Genomic DNA, 22,078 nt, shown 5'->3' on the forward strand with positions numbered 1-22,078 from the left:
AATGGTAGCCTTGAACTTGGAGATGTCCACTCCCATGTGCTCTTGAAGGAATTTTTCCCCTTCCATCAGTGGGGGAAAAACTTCCTTCTCCATAGCGTCGCAGAAGGTCTTAAGGGCTTCAGCAGCTCTTTTCTCATATTCTTCACCCTTCTGCTGCTTCTCTTCAGCTGCTGCTTGCTTCAGCTTAGCAAGCTTTAACTCCTCCTCAGCTACCTTTTTGTCGTGCTCGGCAGCGTCCACCCTATCTTGTAGGGTATTTATCAGCTCTACAGTGAGAGTCTGATTGTGCACGAACTGAAACAGGAGCACAAGTCAACATAAAATATAATAATAATAATGATAACTGAAGCTGAATTGAAAAGGAGATAAAGGCAAGGAGGATCACCTGCATCATCAGCAGTTGGTTAGACCTGGCTGGGTCTGGAACTGATCTGCTGGATTCGCCCATCCCAGCAGTGGCCTTCAGCGACCAGATTCTTGCCCTATCTACTTCGGACATCCCAGCAAAATCGCCGAAGTAGGCTGCAGCACCTTCTCGGTTCTGGCCCCATATGAGGTCCCAGATGTGATCTGGGATTGGAATTCGAGGGGCCGAGAAACCCATTTCTCCAGATTGCAGCGTCTGGAAGGAAGGGAAGGATGACGATGGAGCTTCTTTAATCTTGGATGGCTCGGCATCCCCCTTCTTCTTAAAAGAGTCAATTATTATGACTTCTTCTTCTTCAGGTTTGAGGACGAAGGCCTCAACCTCTCTTGCAATGTCTGCCGTGAAACCCTCAGCACTAGGCATCACGACATCCTCATTCCTGTGCTCAGCAGCACTCTCTTGAACTTCCTCTTGGACCCCTCCCTTAGGTTCGGGAGTTTTCTGATCCACCTCCATCTCGGGAGGTGGCGGAGGGGTCTTTGGAGGTGATTGAGGTGGTGGCCGGGGAACCCTCGGCGATCCATTGCCTTCCTCGGGTTCCCTTATTTCGACGCCGATGGTCATCGACCTCCGCTGAAAGTCATGCGGGCTGATGATGGCCATTCTTCGTCGCCTTTTCTGAAGCGGCTGCTCGTCCATGTCTGAGTCTGAAGACTCTTCTTGTATCTGGTCTTCGGGACGAACAGGGGCTTTCCCTTCTCTATGTCTATTACTCTCTTCGGACTGTAAAAGACGGGGGAGGAAGAATGCGAGTACAAAAAAAAAAAACAGAAACAGACAAAATTAAGTCTAAAAGCTCACCGAGGTCTTCAGCAAAGCCTCGTCTTCTTCAGCTGCCTTAGCTGCAACTTCTTCTTCAGCAGCCCTGGAGGACCCTTCTCCTCCTTCACAAGCTTCGATAACCCGTGCAACCTCTTCGGCCGTACGGGCAGCTTCAGCTTCTTCGTCTAGCAGCTGAAACCAGGGATCTCTCTTCTTCCACCAAGGCTTCTGCCTCTGATACAGAGCAACAGCCTCAATTTGGAAGTGGGAAGAGTCTAGATGAACTTCCCTATGCCTCGGTTCGGTGATAGAGGGGGCCCGATCAGTTACAACTCGTTCTCGGTTGACGCCAAGACGAGCGTAGTTAATGCCGACGTTGGTCTCGTCCCGCTCTGAAAAAGAAGAGGGAAAAGGTCAGTTCAGTTAGGTTGGCACAGCGTAAAAGAGCGAAGTGAAAGAGGAGGAAAAGAGATAATTAAAAGGCCTCGGCCCCAGCCGAAGAAGCTTACCATCCTTAAACTTTCGGCTGAGGCCGACAGCTGCTAGCATGTTCTCTTGGAAAACATAATGCGTATCGGGGAGCCAAGTCTCCGGGATATGCTGCATTCGGCCGCTGCCCCCCCGGTTCGGCAGCTTGCCGAAGATGTTCTGTTGATTAAGGTTCGGATCTGGGCCGTTATCTTCAAGGGGACCTAAACTTCCCATGTCGGGATCAGGCTCAGCAAGATACCGGGGAGCGCTGAAGACGCAAGGGTGGCTCGGGTCCGTGGGTGCTCTAACCCAAATCCATTGACCTCTCCAGTCCTTGTCTGAAGAGTCGTACGGCCACATGGTTAGGTACTGGGGCCGAGACTCGATCCGGTACCACCCAGAACCGTGACTTCCGTGCCCACTTTGAATATTTGGCACTAGCCGATGGAGCTTTTTGAAGCAGTGCAGGTTCGGCACGTACCTGAAGAACTTGCAGACCCATAAGTATGTCATCACCCTTCGGATGCTGATGGGAGTTAGCTGACATAGGGAAATATTGTAATGGATCAGCAAGTCTCGGACGAATACGTCCAAAGGGAACCTCAACCCATACTGAAGTTGTCTTGTGTACACCCCCACATACCCCGGGGGTGGACGATGGATTCTATCGGATGCCACGGGCATTCGGCACCAATACCCATCAGCTTCAAGGATGCCGTAATGCAACTCAATCTGTTCGGCAAACCGATACTGTTCGGCATTCTCCACCCACCATGAGTAGGGGCGGTTCTTTATCATAGCCGAAGCTACTTCGGCATCCTCCCACTCCGAAAACCCGGGAAGGATATCCCAAAGGACAGCGGGAACTTCATCATCCCGTCCAGAAGCGCTCGGCCCCTCCGTTCTCTGAGGGGGAGCCGAAGAAATGGGAGTCACCCTGATCCCTTCAGTAGGGTCAGGCTCTACTCTCTGTCCATTCCAGGTCCCAATCCTGTTCTTGGGATCGGGAATTGGCCTTGCTCTTCTTGGAGCACGGGCTCTACCTCTAACTCCTCTCACCATTGATGAATTTCGAAGGAAAAAGTCGAAAAAAAAAGGGGAAGGAGTTCAAATTCGAAGAAAAATAAACTAAAATCAAAGGAATTTACCTTAATCTGAAGCGAAAGTTGCCGATTTACGAATTGGTAGTGACGAGTCTCAGTTTCTAAGCTTAATGCTCGGGGAATTTGCGAAGTTTTGATGCGGGTTCTTGGGTTCTCTCGAGAATTCTGGGTTTGTGTTGGTGAATAAGTGAGGAGAGATGACGCGCCTCTAATTATATCTCCAGAAATGGGAATTCGGGGAGTCCGCGTTTCAATTTCTCTTAAATACCTCACTAAGTAACCGTTAAACACACGACCTTGCGATTAAACCGCCCATTATCCGTCCAACTTCCACAATTATTCGCCTTAACTGTTGTTATCTCATTAATTATGGTTTAAATTCAAATTTTTTGGATTAATTAAATCATTCACTTCCCTCCTTTTCTGATTAAATCAAACCCGACCCGTCATCCTTCCAAATCGGGTGTGGGGGGCAAGTTGTTTGGGTCCAATTTAGTCCAATTGGGCCTAGTCATTAAATGATCCAATTAAAAGCCCAAGGTCAAGGTTCAACTCTCCAATTGTGCTAAAGTCAAAGATCAGTCCTCAAGGCAAGCCAATTGGGCTAAGGCCCAACTTCTCCATATATGCAAAGGTATAAAAGCCATCAATATTACATTTGTACATTCATTCAAACAAAGCCTCAAGCAATTAATTCTCTTGCATAATGCTCTCTTTCTACACACTGTACTGACTTTAGCATCGGAGGGGCCTTCCTCGGCAACACCCCCGAGGCTAGTTTACGTGTGCTTACTGTGCAGGAAACCTTCGGCCCAACATCACTTGGACCGAATCCAGTCTTCTCCACTTCATCGGACCTTCGACAAGGTCCCATTGTTTTCACCCGAAACACATTCCAACATTTAATTCCAAAGAGGTTCCTTGTAATGTTCATATGGTTTCAAGATGTAATGCATAATTTAGCTTGTTTTCTTTCTTTTGGTGTAGAGAAAATTTGAGAAAGTTGTGTCCCAAGTACCAACTAATGTCGTTCCATATGAACTCATGAATGATCTTGCATATGAATTAATCTTGCTATGTAACAATAAAAAGACTTTGATCATTTTATATATTTGATTTCAGATTAGTAAAAATTATTAAAGTTTATATCTTATACATATCAAGATTTTTTTATATAACACATATCATATAACAATACGGCTAGTCAAACTCGAAATATTTTAATCTACTCGTCATAGTCGTCAATCAATACAAACCTTAACAACAACACCAATACACTAGAAGTCCAGAACATCCACTAGTTTAAAGCACTCATAAGTTCACGTGTTTCACTCAAAGAGCTAACAGGCCTAACACCAAAGACCTCTGAAATTCTGAGCAAAAAAAAAAAAAAAAAAAAAAAAAAACACACACACACACACAACTTACCTTCAGAGCCCTTATATTATCTCTAAATTGCCAAATGTTCCATGATATAATCAATTAAGCAAAGAATGATACCTATTTTTGCATTAATTCCATACACTCTTCTTTTCAGTTCTAAAATCTACTCTGCAATTGACAGTATTACACCAACACAATTCCTAAAAGACTCAGAATCAATGCTTTCTAAAAATAGCATTTTCAAGCTAGGATTTTTCAGCCCTCAAAACTCTTCCAATCGTTATGTTGGAATCTGGTATAGTATAATCACCCTTCTGAAATGGAAGTTGTATCTTGTATGGATAGCTAACAGGAACAATCCCCTCACTGATACTTCGGGTGTACTTAAGATATCACTCGACGGAAATCTGCAAGTCTCTGATGCAAAAATATCAGACTGTTTGGTCATCCAATGTCACTCATCCTACAGCTGGTTTCGTAGCAGCTCAACTTCAAGATTCCGGGAACCTTTTTATCCACGGATTTCCGAACAACACGAGTCGTGGCAATGGGACGATCATATGCCATCCAGGTTTGACTTGTAACAATAAGCTGTGAAAGGCCCCCACATTGTAGGGATCCTTGCAGCTGAAGAACGTTCAACCAATTGGGCTCTTTTCTCCGGTACCTGCAAATCATAACATCAACTAAATCATTTAACCAATTTTAGAGCCACCACTTTGCCTCAAAATAAGAAAGACGAAAAGAGATGCAGGTTTCATTCAAGTCCCCTAAGTAAAGAGATGCAGTTGTGCAGCTTCATCTAGAGCAACCTTATCTTTCTTTCTCTTCTGTTTTCTCATTCTCTTCAAACTTAAACTTTGTGAGCCCCCACTGTCATTTTTACCTTTAGAACTTGAGCATAAAGATCGATCACCCCGACTCTCTTCACAATTCTTCTTCTTAGAAGAATCAACTCGATGGCCTTCGGAAACATCTGGTTTATGAATCAATCTCCTTCTGATGGATTCAGCCTTCCTTTTCTGATCTGATTGCTTCAGCAGCTGCTTGCCAGGGCTCACTACCAAAGAAGAGAATTCCAATTTCTTTTCTTATTGAGCTTCTTAAGCACCCCATTTCGCATATGCGCCTACGTTTTCATCTTCAGCTTAGATTTAACAGATTTAGGATACAACTCCAATTCCATCCCCCTGCTTAGCAGGACTTCTACTAGCTCCAGAGTGTACTAGTATCTAGCTACCAATAATATTAGAACAAGAAAATAAGATCTGAATTCCTCTAACTAACACATACAACATGCCCTACTATGTCTGGACTTTGACATACAAGCTGTAGATTCAGTTTATCCTAGCTCCCCTCTAAGTTGACATACAAGCTAGTGCTCATCAATTACCTAATTTTTTTTACCCGAAATAAGTTGATAGAGTAGCCAGGTCTATCCTAATCCTTAAACTAATCATCAAAGATAATCATTCCATAATATCTCAAGTCAAATCTATGCCACCATTCTACCTCACTCAAAAGTCAAACTAACATAAGAACCAACATTTATAGTAGCATACACATTAATCTAAATAAAACAATACAATATATTCCACAAGATTTAGAATTAGTTTATATAATCTCAAGAACAGGAAACATTATAACTCAAGAACAAAAGATCATAAAATCACACTTTGATTATGGTCAGCAAAAAAGATGCTTGGATATCGTACAGTATATTATCTCCTCTAGAAACACTAATTCAGCCATCACACAGTAAAGCTCAACAATCAAATTTAATCATTTAACATAAAAATGACTCACGGAAACGAGACTTGTACAATTGAGAAAATCAGCTCACACTTGGTGAACATCACTCATTAGAATTCTTAAATCAAATATCCAAGCTTATGTCGGAAACCATAAAAGTTGATCTCCATTTCTTAATAAAGCAATAATTTCAAGTCCAAGAAACATAATACCCAGAAATGTCCCTAAAAGAATTCAAATTGAAGTGAAAAAAACCCATCACTATTAAGCTCGAACAGGCTAAAATCAACGAGACTGACAATTAAAAATAAATCAAAATGACCCCATTATCACAAAAACCAAACTTTCGAAACTTCAAATCATAGCTCTAAATGGTAAAACATCAAACAAAAACAGAAAAATCAAACACCAAAATCAAAAATTTCCAAAAACCCTAAATTCATCTATCCAAAATGACCGAACCTAAAACAAACCCAAATCCCTAGCTACCACATTTTTGTAAAAAACTGATAAAATAAAAAAATCGAAAACTTGCCATAGTCCTAAGTTTTGCAGCTTGAAAACTTAGATTCATCGTTCTTTGTATTTTTGTTGAAGTTTTGGTTGAAGAGTTGAAGATTGAAGCTTTCTCTCTCTTCCTTTTCTTTCAATTTTGGGAAAGCAATGACCTCAGCAGCATTTTGGCGCAAAATTCCCCCCACCCCCCAAAAAAATACCCGTTCCCGTCTTTGCAACTAAACGGAAGATTTTATTATATTTTTTTTTGGGGTGTTAAATACCGCCGTTAAAATTTATCGTCACCGCCATCATTTCAAGCAAACTGACGATATTGCCCTTACTAACTTTTTTTTTTCCATTTCATTCTCTAACATTAGTCCATCAACCACAACCGTGTCAACCACCACCTTCTACACCGAACAGCCACAACGACCGCGAAAGTCGATGAGAAATGGATGGTGATCGAGGCGGCTCGACGGAAAAAGAATCGGGGGTCAACCGCAACTCCACGTTAACCGGTTTTGACCTCCGGTTACTGTGGATGGTAATCGAATTTGGGCTCCGGTTACCACAGTCAACCGGAGGTCAAAACCGGTTACCGTGGATGGTAACCGGATTTGGGCTCCGGTTACCACGGTCAACCGGAGGTCAAAACCGGTTACCGTGGACGGTAACCGGAGGCCAAAACCGGTTACCATCCACAGTAACCGGAGGCCACAACCGGTTACCGGAGCTTAATTAAAAAATGGGTCAGTTTTCTTCAAAAATTTTTTTTTAATATGGTGGCTGGTAACCAGAGGTGAAAACCGGTTAACGGCTGCAGTCAACTGAATTTGGTCGCCGGTTATCTGGAAACCGATTTTCACCCTTGGTTACCAGCCACCTATTACATAAAAAAAATGGAAACTATTTACCTCCTTTCCACCCATTCCGCCGTCGTAGTCGCCATCACTGCTTGAGCTCGCCGCCATTTGCTTCCCGGTAATTCTCAAATATGTGTCGTGTGGTAAGAAAGGTGAGTGGTTGGTGTTTGAGGGGAGAGAAAAAAATAAGGCTGAAAAATGAATTTGGGTTTAATAAGGGCAAAATTGTCACTTTGCTCGAAATGATGGCGGTGGCGATAAATTTGGACGGCGGTATTTAGCATTTCAATTTTTTTATCCTTTATTTTTAATTGGAGATATTATTATTTAATTGGTGCGCTGGTCCAATTGAACCCTCTCCACTTTTGTCAAGTACTTCTTCATACAATAATAATGCTAGTAAGCTTCAAGTTTGAATTTAGTAATACTATTTAAAAGTATCCAAAAGTATAATGGACGTATGTTTATAATCTCTCGCACTAACTAATAACACTATTTAAGAGTACCAAAATATCTTTGACATTGAACCAAAATTTGTTTCATTTCAAGTCTACCAACTCTGTACAATAAAATTAACATTATCAATTAAGATATATTATGATTTTCCTAACTAATATACCAATATCTAAGATAATTTTAAATCAATGTAGGTAAATTTTCACAAAAATGATTACATTAGAAATGAGATAAAATAGTGTCATCTACAAAAAAAAAAAAAAAAAAAAAATAAAATAAAAAAAAAAAAAAATATGTATTTATCTATTAAAATGAGTTGTAGTTATATTATCTTCAGAATATATATGTTTTTAAAACTAGAATAAACATTTTTAAAATCCATGTTATCCATCATAATTTTATTTTTTTTATGTAATTTTTTTTTTTTTATAGATATAGATAGCATTTCCCTATTTTACATGTCATCAACTCATCATATACTGATTAAGTTAGTAGATATAGATAGTATTTCCCTATTAAAATGAGTTGTAGTTACATTATCTTCAGGATATATACTGATTAAGTTAGTCGATAAAAGGATAAGATAAATTAACTAATAACACTACTGTAATCAGTTGGTTATATTATAAATACCAAATAATGTGATGTATTGTATTGTAACATTCTACTGAAAAACTACTTTAGTTAATCAAAAAAGTAACATTGATCTGTGATTTTTTTCTCACTCTTCTCTACACCACTTCCTCTGCTTTGGGTGACTGTTCTTTTTTGAAATTTAATATCTTAGTTTTGATTTTGATTTTTTTAAAAATGGGTTTTTGTTAAAAAATCACGTTTTATTAGCTTGTTTTTGTTTCTTGATTTTGTTACCTGGGTTTAGCTTTAGCCGCGTAAAGCAGTGTGGTAATACTATCACCAATTTATCAACAAAAACTTTAAGATATGAATTTTTAACATCAAAAAATGAGACTTGGAAGCGAGAAATTATGTCTCATAATCATGATGATCATGATCATTTAACCCCAACTGATGAAGTTGCGTGGTCTAATTTAATTCCTAGGAAACTATTATTGAGGCAAGAAGATGAATTTAATTGGAATGTTTTGTACAAGAAAATTAAGTACTCTAAACATAATTTAAAGGGTAATTTTCTTAACGAAGTTCCACTTCATAATGTGAGATTAGACCCTCAATCGTTTTATGGGAGAGCACAACAAACAAATTTGGAGTATTTGTTGCTGTTGAATGTCGATAGCTTGGTATGGAGTTTCAGAAAAACTGCTGGTTTGCCAACACCAGGAACTCCTTATGGTGGTTGGGAAGCATCTGATAGCGAGGTTCGAGGCCATTTTGTAGGTCAGTATATGATTTCATATTATTCATCTTGTTCATTTGGAATCTGTTATTAATTATATGTATGATGTATGCAAGGCCGTCTTAACCAATTTAGGGGCCTGTGCTATTCTTATAAATAAGGCCTTATAAAAAATACTTCGTAATAATAGTTGATTTAAATTATTTTGTCATTCATATTAATTCCAATGTCCCTTAAAAAAAAACTCTCAAGTCCAACGAAAAAAAAACTGAAATCTGTTCGAGACACTAAAACTGAAATTCTATATATATAAAAAAATATAATAAAAAAAAATTATGAGTAAAAAAATACATGTACTGGAAAAATATACAAAAACTTACCCATAATAATAATTAACAAAGTGATTTAATTTGACAAGTAACCATGATTTAATTGAGGAGAAATTGAAGCAATTTTTCAATTATAAGTAATTTATAAGGATTGACAGATCCGGAATAGTTTGACATACAAACTGAAAAGGAAGGTCAAGAGAGTTTCAGTTTTAATGGAAATTTTGGGTTAAACTAAGAAAAAAAATAATTGAAAAACTAGTTATAAACGGGAATATAGAAGATTTTGGGTCACGTTTCTGTTATGAATGTCCATGAAAGTTACGTCATCTTCTTGAGATTAGTAATGACTATATAAATAATTGGAGGAATGGAAGAATTTAATTATTATTATAAAGGACAATGTGTGTGTATCATATCATTTATAATGATAATTTTGTTACTAATCATCTGGGGATATTTCATATATGGACCCTAGGCAAAACAAAAGACAAGGGCCTTATATAATATGAAACGGTTATTTTAACGAGTGTTTTGTGAAATTATGACCCTTGTTAGACATTACCACATTCTATGTAATCGAGTTGAAATATTATAAATAAGTTTCATACTTAACAGTATCAAACAAAACTTAATTCGAAATAACTTTACTTGTAGGTTCACTTCCCTATCAAAACTCTTATTATATACTGCGTAATATATTTGCCAAATGAAATAGCCACATACTCCATTTAAAATATGCATAAAGCTTAACCATTTAACTTGAAAACTTGTTAGAAAGACTGTATGATAAATGTCTTTATCTAAAAGTTTTTTTTTTTATTATTATTTTTTTTATTTTTATTTATATACAGAGTATATTAAATAAATAAATAATTTATTAAACAGTGCATTTATCAAAATTTGATGAAGTTTTCGGATGCGTATTAGGGGGTGTTACATACCTTTCAATCATGATTAACAATATAAATTATTTGTCATGTAAGCAGTTTGCCAAATTGCCATTACTCCAAATCAAGTTATGGAGTATGATTTATACGTTAAGCAAAATATAGTCATGTGAGATTTTGTTAGATTCGTCTCATAAAATACTTTCACAATATCAACATTTTATAATTTTTAATCTTACACAATTATAGATATTTAGCATATAAAATGTGCATTGGGATGTGCGATTTCCTCCTTGTTGCAATATTAATAGGAACGGAGGAAGTATAACATGGGAGCTAAAAAATAAAAAGGCTGAAGAAGTGAATTGGCCTCCTAATCTAAGGCCTTTTGGAGGTTAAATTTGACAAGTGGGCTGGACTAATCCATGAACAATTACTTACAAAATAAGCAAATTCGTCATTTAATGTTTTGACAGATATGAAGCTTTGCAATACGTTTGGGCACCGTACTACACTATTCACATGGTACGGATTGCATGTTCTTATAGATTTATAAGATGATTTAATTTCTTTCATTTAATCTCTTTTAACGGTAGATATTGTTTATATCATTGACAGGTTATGACAGGGCTCTTGGATCAATACAACTTTGCTAATAACACTCAAGCTAGATGGTCACGTCGATGGCTAATTACTTTTACCTTCGAGCTCAAAATGTAGTAAAGCAGTACACTATTAAACGGTTGTATGATGCACAAAATGAAGAGACCGGTGGCATGAATGATGTCCTTTATAAGCTATACACCGTCACGGTTGGTTATTTTTTATTTTTATTTATTATTTTTTTTTTCACAAGTTATTACTAGTGGCCAGACCTAAGTTGCATGATGATTGTCTTGTTTAAAAAAATTTAAAAGAGAAAACATATAGCAAAATTAAGCTTAACATGGTTTTTTATGTTTATTAAGGAACATTCTAATTAGAATGATAATGTGCCTTATAAATTTGCTTCGACTATAATTTGTTGATTATTTGGTGTGGCTGACATATACTCTTTGAGAAGGATACAAATGTTAAGCTAAGATAATTTAATTATTGAAATACGTTTGCATATTACAGATTTAAAGTAGTTGAAGTTCTACAATCCATTTCTTCACTCATTGCTGCTCGGATCTTAACTCTTTAACTTTTTTGGGTTGTTTACAGGGTGATCAGAAGCATTTATTGCTGGCTCATCTGTTTGATAAACCATGCTTTTTAGGATTACTTGCAATGAAGGTACTAAATAAGCTGTTAGAGGTTTTCCCTATCTTGTGTGCATTTATCTATTGAATAGATTATTGCTCAACACTACTGTCCCTATTTTTTGTTGTGTAGGCTGATGATCTCTCTGGTTTTCATTCAAATGCTCATATTCCGATTGTTGTTGGGGCTCAAAATCGGTATGAAATCACCGGTGATGAACTATACAAGGTTAGTGGCTACGTGCATTGCAGTTGGTTGTTATACTTAGTTACTAGATATCTTATAAGGAAAGGTTTGCTTTCCATTTATTGGCAATGCTTGCTTTTAATATCAATAATTTTTTATTATTTAGGAAATGGGGACATTTTTTTTTTATGTTGTAAACTCTACCCACAGTTATGCAACTGGGGGAACTTCATATAATGAGGCTTGGTACATGTGCTATCCCTTTGTCTTTTTTTAATAATTGCTTATTCATAAAATGGTGATTTCTTATTAGTAGTATTTGTTCTTACCACCAGGCAAGACCCAATGAGGTTAAATGACATCTTAAACGTTGAGAATGAAGAGTCTTGCACAACTTATAATATGCTAAAGGTATCTTTGTGTAATACAATGCTCTTTAGCTCAATGCTTTAATCAATTCAATGCTAATCTTTCTAAAATTCTCTGGGAATTTGAATTTTAGGTTTCGCGTAATCTGTTTAGATGGACCAAACAAGTGATGTATGCAGATTACTATGAACGAGCACTCACAAATGGTGTGTTGGGTATTCAAAAAGGAACCGAGCTTGGTGTCATGATCTATATGCTTCCTCTAGGGCATGGAGTTTCCAAAGGAAAAAGTTTTCATGGTTGGGGTGATCAGTTCAATTCTTGCTGGTGCTGCTATGGAACAGGTACGAACTTTTAAAGTGCTTTCATTGTGAATTTTTTTACAAAAGGGTTAACTAATGTGATTTTCTTTGTGCCCATCTTTTGTGTAGGAATCGAGTCATTCTCTAAGTTAGGAGATTCCATATACTTTGAGGAGACGACGAATGTACCTGGGCTCTATGTTATTCAGTACATACCTAGCTCACTCGATTGGACTGCTGCACAAATCTCCTAATTCAAGTTGTTGATAATGTTACTTCCTTGAATCAAAGCCTCAGAGTAAAACTCACAATTTCTGCAAAAAAGGTATCATCATATTCTGAATAAAAATAAAAAAAATTCAACACTATCTTAGCACTATGAAAGACATTCTAATTCAGAATCCATTATTCAGGCTTCAAAGATAGCTACTCTAAATTTGCGGATACCTTCATGGACATCATCGAGTGGTTCAAAAGCCTCACTCAATGGAAACAATTTACCTTTGCCAAGTCCAGGTCTAATTATGTATACCCTTTATCATTAATGATCATTATATTAGATAATGCAAAATCACGAATTACATCAATAAAATGGGAGATTGACTTTTTAATGGAGTACATCAAAGAAAGGGGAACAGACTTTTTATTTCCTGCTAAAATGTTTTCTTTTGTTGGCCAGGTAGTTTTCTAAACATATCTAAGAGTTGGGTCAATGGCGATGAAATTATACTGGAGTTTCCGCTAGTACTTAGAACAGAGTTTCTCAAAGGTAATTCTTTATATATAATTAAGCTTTTAACATGCGCCCTCTTTTCTGCATATACAACATTTTTTTCCAAACCATATATTTCGTACTTTTGAATAATAATTAAAGGTGAAAATATGAGAATGTGTTTTAAGCCATATTTATTTATAATACTGATCAAAACTAGATTTTAATAATTAAAGGTGAAAATATGCGAATGTGTTTTAAGCCATATTTATTTATAATACTGATCAAAACTAGATTTTAATAATTAAAGGTGAAAATATGAGAATGTGTTTTAAGCCATATTTATTTATAATACTGATCAAAACTAGATTTTAATAATTAAAGGTGAAAATATGAGAATGTGTTTTAAGCCATATTTATTTATAATACTGATCAAAACTAGATTTTAAATCTGAAAACTGATATGTTAAGAAAATTGTTGTTATGCATATTCACATATCTAAGGAAAAGGAAATGGATTAGTATTGTTTTGACTAATAGTTTACAATGACATTTCAGATGATCGTCCTGATTATGCCTCACTTCAAGCAATTTTATATGGACCTTATTTGTTGGTGGGTCTATCAAATGGTGATTATGACATTCAAACAGGATCAGTGAAATCTATTTCAGACTGGATAACCCCTATTCCAGCTGACTATAATTCCCATCTAGTTTCTTTCGCTAAAGAGAATAGAAACACGACATTCTTTCTCTCGAAAGATTGTTGGCAGATAATTAAGAAACATAAAGAAAAAAAAAATGGTTATTAAATAACCATGCATTACCATTGAAAATTAAAGGTGTTTCCAAATATAGGGAAAAATAACTAATGGTAATAAATATTGCAGGCTAAATTTTAAATGGCTTAGGTTGTTTTAGGAAAACTATAAATTGAGCATTTCCTTCATTTGTACGTAATAATTTCAAGAGAAAATCTGAGAGAAGAAAAATAACTCAGAGAAAAGAGGGGTTGTGTTTTTTGCACTTTGGTATAAATAGACATTTTGTTTATGTAATTTATTTCTCCCTCAAATTTGATTAAATAGAAAATTTGCATTATTTTCTTAACAATTGGTATCAAGAGCTTGGTTGACAATTAGTCCACATTACGATAAAAATAAAAACGATCCTAAAAGAAAAAGTCAAATTTGAGTGGGAGAAATGGCTGCAGACAAAGGAGAAGTTAAACTTGAAAAATTCGATGGTAAAGATTTCGGATTTTGGAAAATGCAGATTGAAGATTATTTATACCAGAAAAAAATATATCAACCTCTGGAAGAGAAAAAGCCAGATGGCATGCAAGAAGAAGAATTGAAGCTTTTAGATAGACAAGCACTCGGAGTTATTCGATTGACGTTATCACGCAATGTGGCGTTTAACATTGCAAAGGAAACCACAACGACAGGTCTCATGAAAGCTCTCTCTAATATGTATGAGAAGCCATCAGCCTCCAATAAAGTTCATTTGATGAGGCGGTTGTTTAGTTTGAGGATGTCGGAAGGTGGATCGGTAGCTCAACACCTTAATGAACTCAATTCTGTCACAACCCAATTGAGTTATGTTGAAATCAAATTTGATGATGAAGTATTAGCGTTAATACTTTTATCTTCCCTGCCAGATAGTTGGAATGCTACAGTCACAACTGTGAGTAGCTCATCGGGAAATAACAAGTTGAAGTTTGATGACGTTCGTGATCTGGTTCTTAGTGAGGAGATTCGACGAAGAGAATCAGGTGAATCTTCATCCTCTTCAGTATTGCATACAGAGTCAAGAGGAAGAAATTTAATCAGAAGGAATGAACGCGGAAGATCAAACTATCGAGGACAATCCAGAGATAGGAGGTCAAAATCCAGGAATCCAAATAATTTCCAAAACTCAAAGATTGTGGAGTGTTGGAATTGTGGAAAGATTGGGCACTATAAAAATCAGTGCAAGGGAACACCAAAAGGCAAAGAAGTGAAGGCAGAGGCAAATGTCACTTCTACCGGAGAAGGTGATGATGCGTTGATATGCTCATTGGAGAGCAAAGAAGAGTCTTGGGTATTAGACTCTGGAGCATCGTTCCATGCTACTTCTAATAAAAACTTTTTTGAGAAGTATGTCCATAGAAACCTTGGACAGGTATACCTTGGTGATGACCAACCTTGTGATATTGTTGGTCAAGGTAATGTCAAAATTAAGTTAAATGGGTCAGCTTGGGAGCTGAAGGATGTCAAACATGTTCCCGACCTAAGAAAGAACTTGATCTCAGTTGGGCAGTTGGCTCGTGAAGGTTACACTATAATCTTTCAAGGTGATAATTGGAAGATTTCAAAGGGAGCAATGATAGTTGCTCATGGTAAAAAGAATGGTACTTTCTATTTGACAGATGGAGCGTGTTATTCGATTGCAGTTGCAACAGAGAATGAAAATTCCAAGTTATGGCACCAAAGACTTGGTCACATGAGTGAGAAAGGAATGAAGATCATGCATTCAATTGGAAAACTCCCTAGTCTAAAATCTGTGAATTTAGACATGTGTGAAGAATGCATACTTGGAAAGCAGAAGAGGGTAAGCTTTCAGACATATGGAAGAACTCCAATGAAAGAAAAATTGGAGCTTGTTCATTCTGATGTGTGGGGACCAACAACCACCCAGTCTATAGGTGGAAAACAGTACTTTGTGACTTTTATTGATGATCACTCTAGGAAAGTATGGGTTTACTTTCTAAAATACAAGTCCGAAGTGTTTGAAGTTTTCAGGATATGGAAAGCTAGGGTTGAAAATGAAACAGGTCTGAAGATCAAAAGATTCAGGTCCGACAATGGCGGAGAATATGAGGACACCAAATTCAAGAAGTTTTGCTACGAGCATGGTATTAAGATGGAAAGAACTGTGCCAGGTACGCCTCAGCATAATGGCATAGCTGAGCGGATGAACCGAACATTGACAGAAAGAGCCAGAAGCATTCGTATACAATCAGGTCTACCAAAACAATTCTGGGCAGAAGCAGTCAATACAGCAGCTTACTTGATCAATTGAGGACCATCAACCCCATTGGAGTACAAATTACCAGAGGAGGTATGGAGCGGCAAAGAGATCAAATTGTCGCACTTAAAGGTATTTGGTTGTGTAGCTTATGTGCACATTAGTGATCAAGGCAGAAATAAGCTTGATCCTAAATCAAAACTTTGCACTTTTATCGGTTATGGCGAAGATGAGTTCGGATACCGCATTTGGGATGATGAAAGCAAAAAGATTATTCGTTCAAGAGATGTAATTTTCAATGAGAGAGTCATGTACAAAGATAGGCATAAAATTGAGAGTTATGAAACAAATCAAAAAGAATCTACATTCATTGATGAAGATTATGTCCCATACAGTACGATGCAAGAGTACACTATCATAAGTACTCCGCAACAAGAAGAACAGACTGTACAGGGCAGTACATCGCAATCAAATGACATACAACAACCTTCTTGTCCAACTCCTACACTAAGAAGGAGTACTCGACCACATGTGCCTAATAGAAAATATATGAATTATTTGTTATTAACTGATGATGGGGAACCAGAAGATTATTATGAAGCATCCCAGACCAGAGATGCTAACAAGTGGGGGCTTGCAATGAAAGATGAAATGCAATCCCTGATTTCAAACCAGACATGGGAACTATCTGAGTTACCCATAGGTAAGAAGGCCCTTCATAACAAATGGATATATCAAGCAAAAAAGGAGCACGATGATTCCAAGTGGTATAAGGCTCGACTAGTTGTCAAAGGTTTTCAACAGAAAGAGGGAGTTGATTATAATGAGATATTCGCTCCTGTTGTGAAACTCAATACCATTAGAAAAGTGTTGAGTATTGTTGCAATTGAAGATCTTTATCTCGAGCAGTTAGATGTGAAGACTGCATTTCTTCATGGAGATCTTGATGAAGAAATATACATGCACCAGCCAGAAGGTTTTATAAAAAGTGGGAAAGAGCAGATGGTATGCAAACTTAAGAAAAGTTTATACGGGCTAAAACAAGCCCCAAGACAATGGTACAAAAAGTTTGATAACTTCATGCACAAGGAAGATTTCCAGAAGTGCAACGCTGACCACTGTTGCTACTTCAAGAGATATCAATCCAGTTATATCATCCTATTACTTTATGTTGATGATATGTTAATAGCAGGTTCTGATATGAATGATATTATAAAGTTGAAGCATCAATTGTCAAAGGAATTTGACATGAAGGACTTGGGTCCAGCAAAGAAGATTTTAGGAATGCAAATCACAAGAGATAAGCAGAGAGGCACTTTGCAGTTATCACAATCAGAGTACATCAAACGTGTTCTTCAGAGATTTAATATGGGTGATGCTAAGCCTGTTAGTACACCGTTGGCGAGTCATTTTTATCTATCAAAGGATCAGTCCCCTCAGACAGATGAAGATAAAGAATATATGGCCAAGGTTCCTTATGCCTCGGCTATTGGAAGTTTGATGTATGCAATGGTTTGTACAAGACCAGATATTGGACATGCAGTGGGAGTTGTAAGCAGGTTTATGTCCAATCCAGGAAAAGTCCATTGGGAAGCTGTTAAATGGATTTTGAGGTATTTACGAGGTACAATTAATAAGTGTTTGTACTTTGGTAAAGGTGAATTGAAAATACAAGGTTACGTTGATGCAGACTTTGGCGGTGAAGTCGATAATAGAAAGAGCACAACGGGTTATGTATTTACAGTTGGAAATACAGCCGTAAGTTGGATGTCCCAACTACAAAAGATTGTTGCTTTTTCCACTACAGAAGCTGAGTATGTGGCAGTGACCGAAGCTAGTAAAGAGATGATATGGCTTCAAGGTTTGTTAGATGAGCTGGGGTTCAAACAAGTGAATAATATTTTGTATAGCGATAGTCAGAGTGCTATACATTTAGCAAAGAATTCGGCGTTTCACTCAAGAACAAAGCACATCGGTATTCGTTATCACTTTATCAGGTCTCTTCTAGAAGATGAAGTGTTAACTCTTAAAAAGATTCTTGGCAGTAAGAATCCAGCAGACATGTTAACGAAAACAGTGACGATTGACAAGTTGAAATTGTGCTCAACATCAATTGGTCTTAAAATGACAGAAGACTAGTTGAGGTTCTACTCCTTGGTGTGAAGACAGATTGAAATCAGTCTTCAAGTGGGAGATTGTTGGCAGATAATTAAGAAACATAAAGAAAAATAAATAAATGGTTATTAAATAACCATGCATTACCATTGAAAATTAAAGGTGTTTCCAAATATAGGGAAAAATAACTCATGGTAATAAATATTGCAGGCTAAATTTTAAATGGCTTAGGTTGTTTTAGGAAAACTATAAATTGAGCATTTCCTTCATTTGTACGTAATAATTTCAAGAGAAAATCTGAGAGAAGAAAAATAACTCAGAGAAAAGAGGGGTTGTGTTTTTTGCACTTTGGTATAAATAGACATTTTGTTTATGTAATTTATTTCTCCCTCAAATTTGATTAAATAGAAAATTTGCATTATTTTCTTAACAAAGATAACCAAACACTGACAATGTTAGGGTCTCATAAAGCTATGAATGATTTATATGTTCATTCTACATTTAGGCTCATTTTGATAGACCCATCTCCGAGTCAGATAAAAAGTGTGGGACCAACAAGTCTTATTGGTAAGGTGGTCATGTTAGAGCCTTTTGATCTTCCATGCTTGGTGGTCGCTTATCAAGGGGTAGACAAAAAACTCATTATTATAGGGGCAACTCATAATAAGCAATCTGCTGAATTTTTAATAGAGAAGGGGTTGAATGGCAGAGTTGGAACGGTATCTTTGAAAACCAAAGAAGGTTGCTTTGTGTATGGTGATAGTAGTTTCAAAACTAATCTAAGTTTGAAACTAAGTTGCGAAAATAGGAATTCAGATCCTTCATTTAGGGATGCAGTGAGCTTTGTGTGGAACGAAGGTCTCAAGAAATATAGCCCTATCAGCTTTATGGCTAAAGGGTTGAGAAGGAGTTATATTCTTGAACCATTATTGGAAATGAGGGATGAATATTATAGTGTTTATTTCAACATAACCATGTAGAAGTTTAATTTTTATTATACTCAGTAATGTTTTGATTCTTTGAATATATTCAAGGATTTTTTATATACATCCTTTGTTATTATTTAATAGTTAAATTTTCTTCAATATTTCAAACAAGTTTGAGAAATTAAAGAAGCACTCTTATATATAATCACTCTAAACAAATTTGAAATAATCCCTTTGTCTTTTGCCATTTCGAAACAGAGTAGAACTTTACTTCTCTATATTGTTTTCTGAACTTTGATTTATGCTTAAATTTATTATTATTATTATTATTATTATTATTATTACTTTTTTGGGGAAATGCCTAATTTTCTATTATCAAGCTCCTTGTTCTCTCAAATTTCTTGTGCTCAATAACCCAAGTCATGGCATGCTTGAGGTCTTGACAGTCAGTCTTATATATCATTTCCACAAGGTTCAATTGTTTCAAGGACCTTCGTCCCCATGTAAGCTCTTCTTTCTTTGGCCAATTATAAACAAACATGCCTACTAAAACAATACTCTTGATTTTTCTAGAATATAACTTGCATAATTATTCCAGCAAAATCTAGAAAACTCTCTTAAAATATCATCACTCCACCGTGAGTTCTTCATTTGTGAATTATATTATATTACGGAGCATTTTTTTTTATTGCCGTTTTATACATCATCAATTTCTCGACTAACTACCTTTCCGCTAATGCTCTTACCCTTTTAACACCAATGGGTACTCAGGTAGTCATATGCCATATGGGTAGTTCAACAATGAAATTTCTCCAACGTTAAAATTTAATTCAAGAAAAAGGCACAATGCGACAACCTTTCAAATGCTTGGTTATGTTGTGTGAAACTTATCCAATACGGAGTACATATGTATTCTACATTAGTACATACCCTCTTAAAAAATACAATATGGATCAACAATACCACATATATTCATATTCATGTAATGTAATGTTGATGTCGTCTTTCCTTTCACCCCTTTCACATTTGACACGACCGGGACAATAATTACTCACAAAATCATGATTTAATATTTCTCTACCCTTTTAAAAACCAGAAGTTGTGAGCACTATTTGAAATCTACAGTGCAATCCCGTTTTTACCCTTGTTGCCTTTTTCCTCTTTTTTTTCTCTTTGTTTTTTTTTTCGCTTTTTTCCTTATGCCAAAGTTTTCACTGATTTGGGTTGTATCTAGCTGTGGTGGGCCCCACGTAACAAAGGTGTATTTTAAAAAAAGATATGTAATTTTTTTTAAAGCAAATGCAGAATTATTTCTATCTGTTGTGGGCCTCACGTAACTATTTTGTATTTTTTAAAAAGGGAAAGACTGATTGCTTAGGATTTGATTTTTGGGTTTTTTTTTCCTGCCTTTTTTTGTTTACCTTTTAGTTCATTTATTTACTGTAAATCCTTAATGCCTTTTATAGAGCAGTGTCAAAATGGGTGATTATGGATTTGAGTTTTGGGTTTTTTTTTGTACCTTTTTTGGGTTTAGTGTGATGTATTAGTCTACCACATGTGATTTGGGTTTTGTCATTATTTCGGACCTAGTTTAGTGTTCATAATTAATGTTGAGATTTAAAATTAGAGATGTATTAGTCTGCCACATGTGATTTGGGTTTTGTCATTAGCTATTTCGTACCTGGTTTAGTGTTCGTGATTACTGTTGATAAATAATAATAGAGTATTTGGTTGGGTTGCTTAATGCACGTGTTTTTGGGGTCTGAATTTCTGGAAAAATTGTCTTGCTTTTTAAAAGGGTTTTCGGTTACAGATTAATTAGTAGTTTGTTGCTGATTAATTGTTGGTGATTATTAGATTGAAAAGAAGTGGTGTGGGGTGGTGATGTTTAGTCAGTCAATCAGAATTGCTACTTGTAAGATTTGGTCTTCCATGTTTTAGGGGTTATTATATTAGAGTGTAGCCATGTGTATGCTTCTTTGACTAACAATAGACTTTGAAATTAGGTGTACTTCTAATTATTTTTAAAATTAAAAAGGGAAATTGGGTTGTACTTAGAGTGAATGAATTTATATAAATGAGTTTCCTTGTTTGTAGTTGAATAAGTCTAGCACTTGAGCTCTCTCTTTCATTTGATTTGTTCTCCTGTTGGTGCTAAAAAAAAAAGTGGTCATAGCAAAGTGATTTAGTTTTAAGCAAAGAAAATCAGGTAACTTAAAATTTGTTAGCTTTTTCGGATATATAAATGTATATTGTATATATGTAGGTTATTAATTCTTACATTGTTATGATCTATGGAACAATTGCCAATAATCTTATGGACCAAGACTTTGATTATCCATGACACAAGACAATGCCATACAGGACGGTGACAAGGACTTAGAAGATTTTCTATTGTAGTTTGTATACATGTGGGTGTATCATTATGTTGTTGTTTGATGAATGGAACTTGATGCGTTCAGTGAAATGATTTGTTATTGGTTTGTTGTGATTTAGTCATGGAATGTAGGATTAAGTTTTCTAAATGTATGATTTTTGCTGTTATGAAATATAGTGCTTGGTTTAGATGCTACAACTGTTGCTTTTATGTTAGTTAGTGTTGGGAGAATGGTCTGTTTAGTGTGCTTTTATCTGTTCAGTTATGTTATGCGTTGTTGGGAGGTGTGGTTGTGTTGTTTGGAGTATGTCACATAGCCTATGATCAGTTCTCCACTTTAAATTTGTAGATTTGACTGCCCTTTTAGCCTTATTTGTACATTGTGAATTGAGATGGCATTAAATTCGTAGTGCCATATACTTTACAATTATGAAAGTTTCATTATTTTTTCTGAATCGCAAAATTAAAGATGATTATCTATGGATGCATGCTAAGTGATATAGTATCTGAGTAATTTAGATTTTTGCATTTATGAATATAAGCAGTGTGTTCTATATCTATTCGGTCTTAATCGGTTGTTTTAGGCAG

The 22,078-nt window shown here is 36.2% G+C and overlaps 1 long non-coding RNA gene and 1 pseudogene across 1 annotated transcript; one reads left to right on the top strand and one right to left on the bottom strand.

Annotated features, from left to right (window-relative positions):
* Positions 1 to 4,187: 4,187 nt before the first annotated feature.
* LOC110690717 lies at positions 4,188 to 6,891 on the bottom strand. The gene is made up of 2 exons (XR_002505148.1): positions 5,033 to 6,891; positions 4,188 to 4,813 (listed from the first exon to the last, which is right to left on the bottom strand). It is a non-coding gene; the product is annotated as an uncharacterized LOC110690717 (long non-coding RNA).
* A 284-nt stretch (positions 6,892 to 7,175) lies between these two features.
* On the top strand, positions 7,176 to 13,884 carry LOC110690792 (annotated as a pseudogene).
* Positions 13,885 to 22,078: the final 8,194 nt, after the last annotated feature.

This window comes from Chenopodium quinoa, unplaced genomic scaffold (assembly GCF_001683475.1).
Source record: "Chenopodium quinoa cultivar QQ74 unplaced genomic scaffold, ASM168347v1, whole genome shotgun sequence".
Lineage (NCBI taxonomy): Eukaryota > Viridiplantae > Streptophyta > Magnoliopsida > Caryophyllales > Amaranthaceae > Chenopodium > Chenopodium quinoa.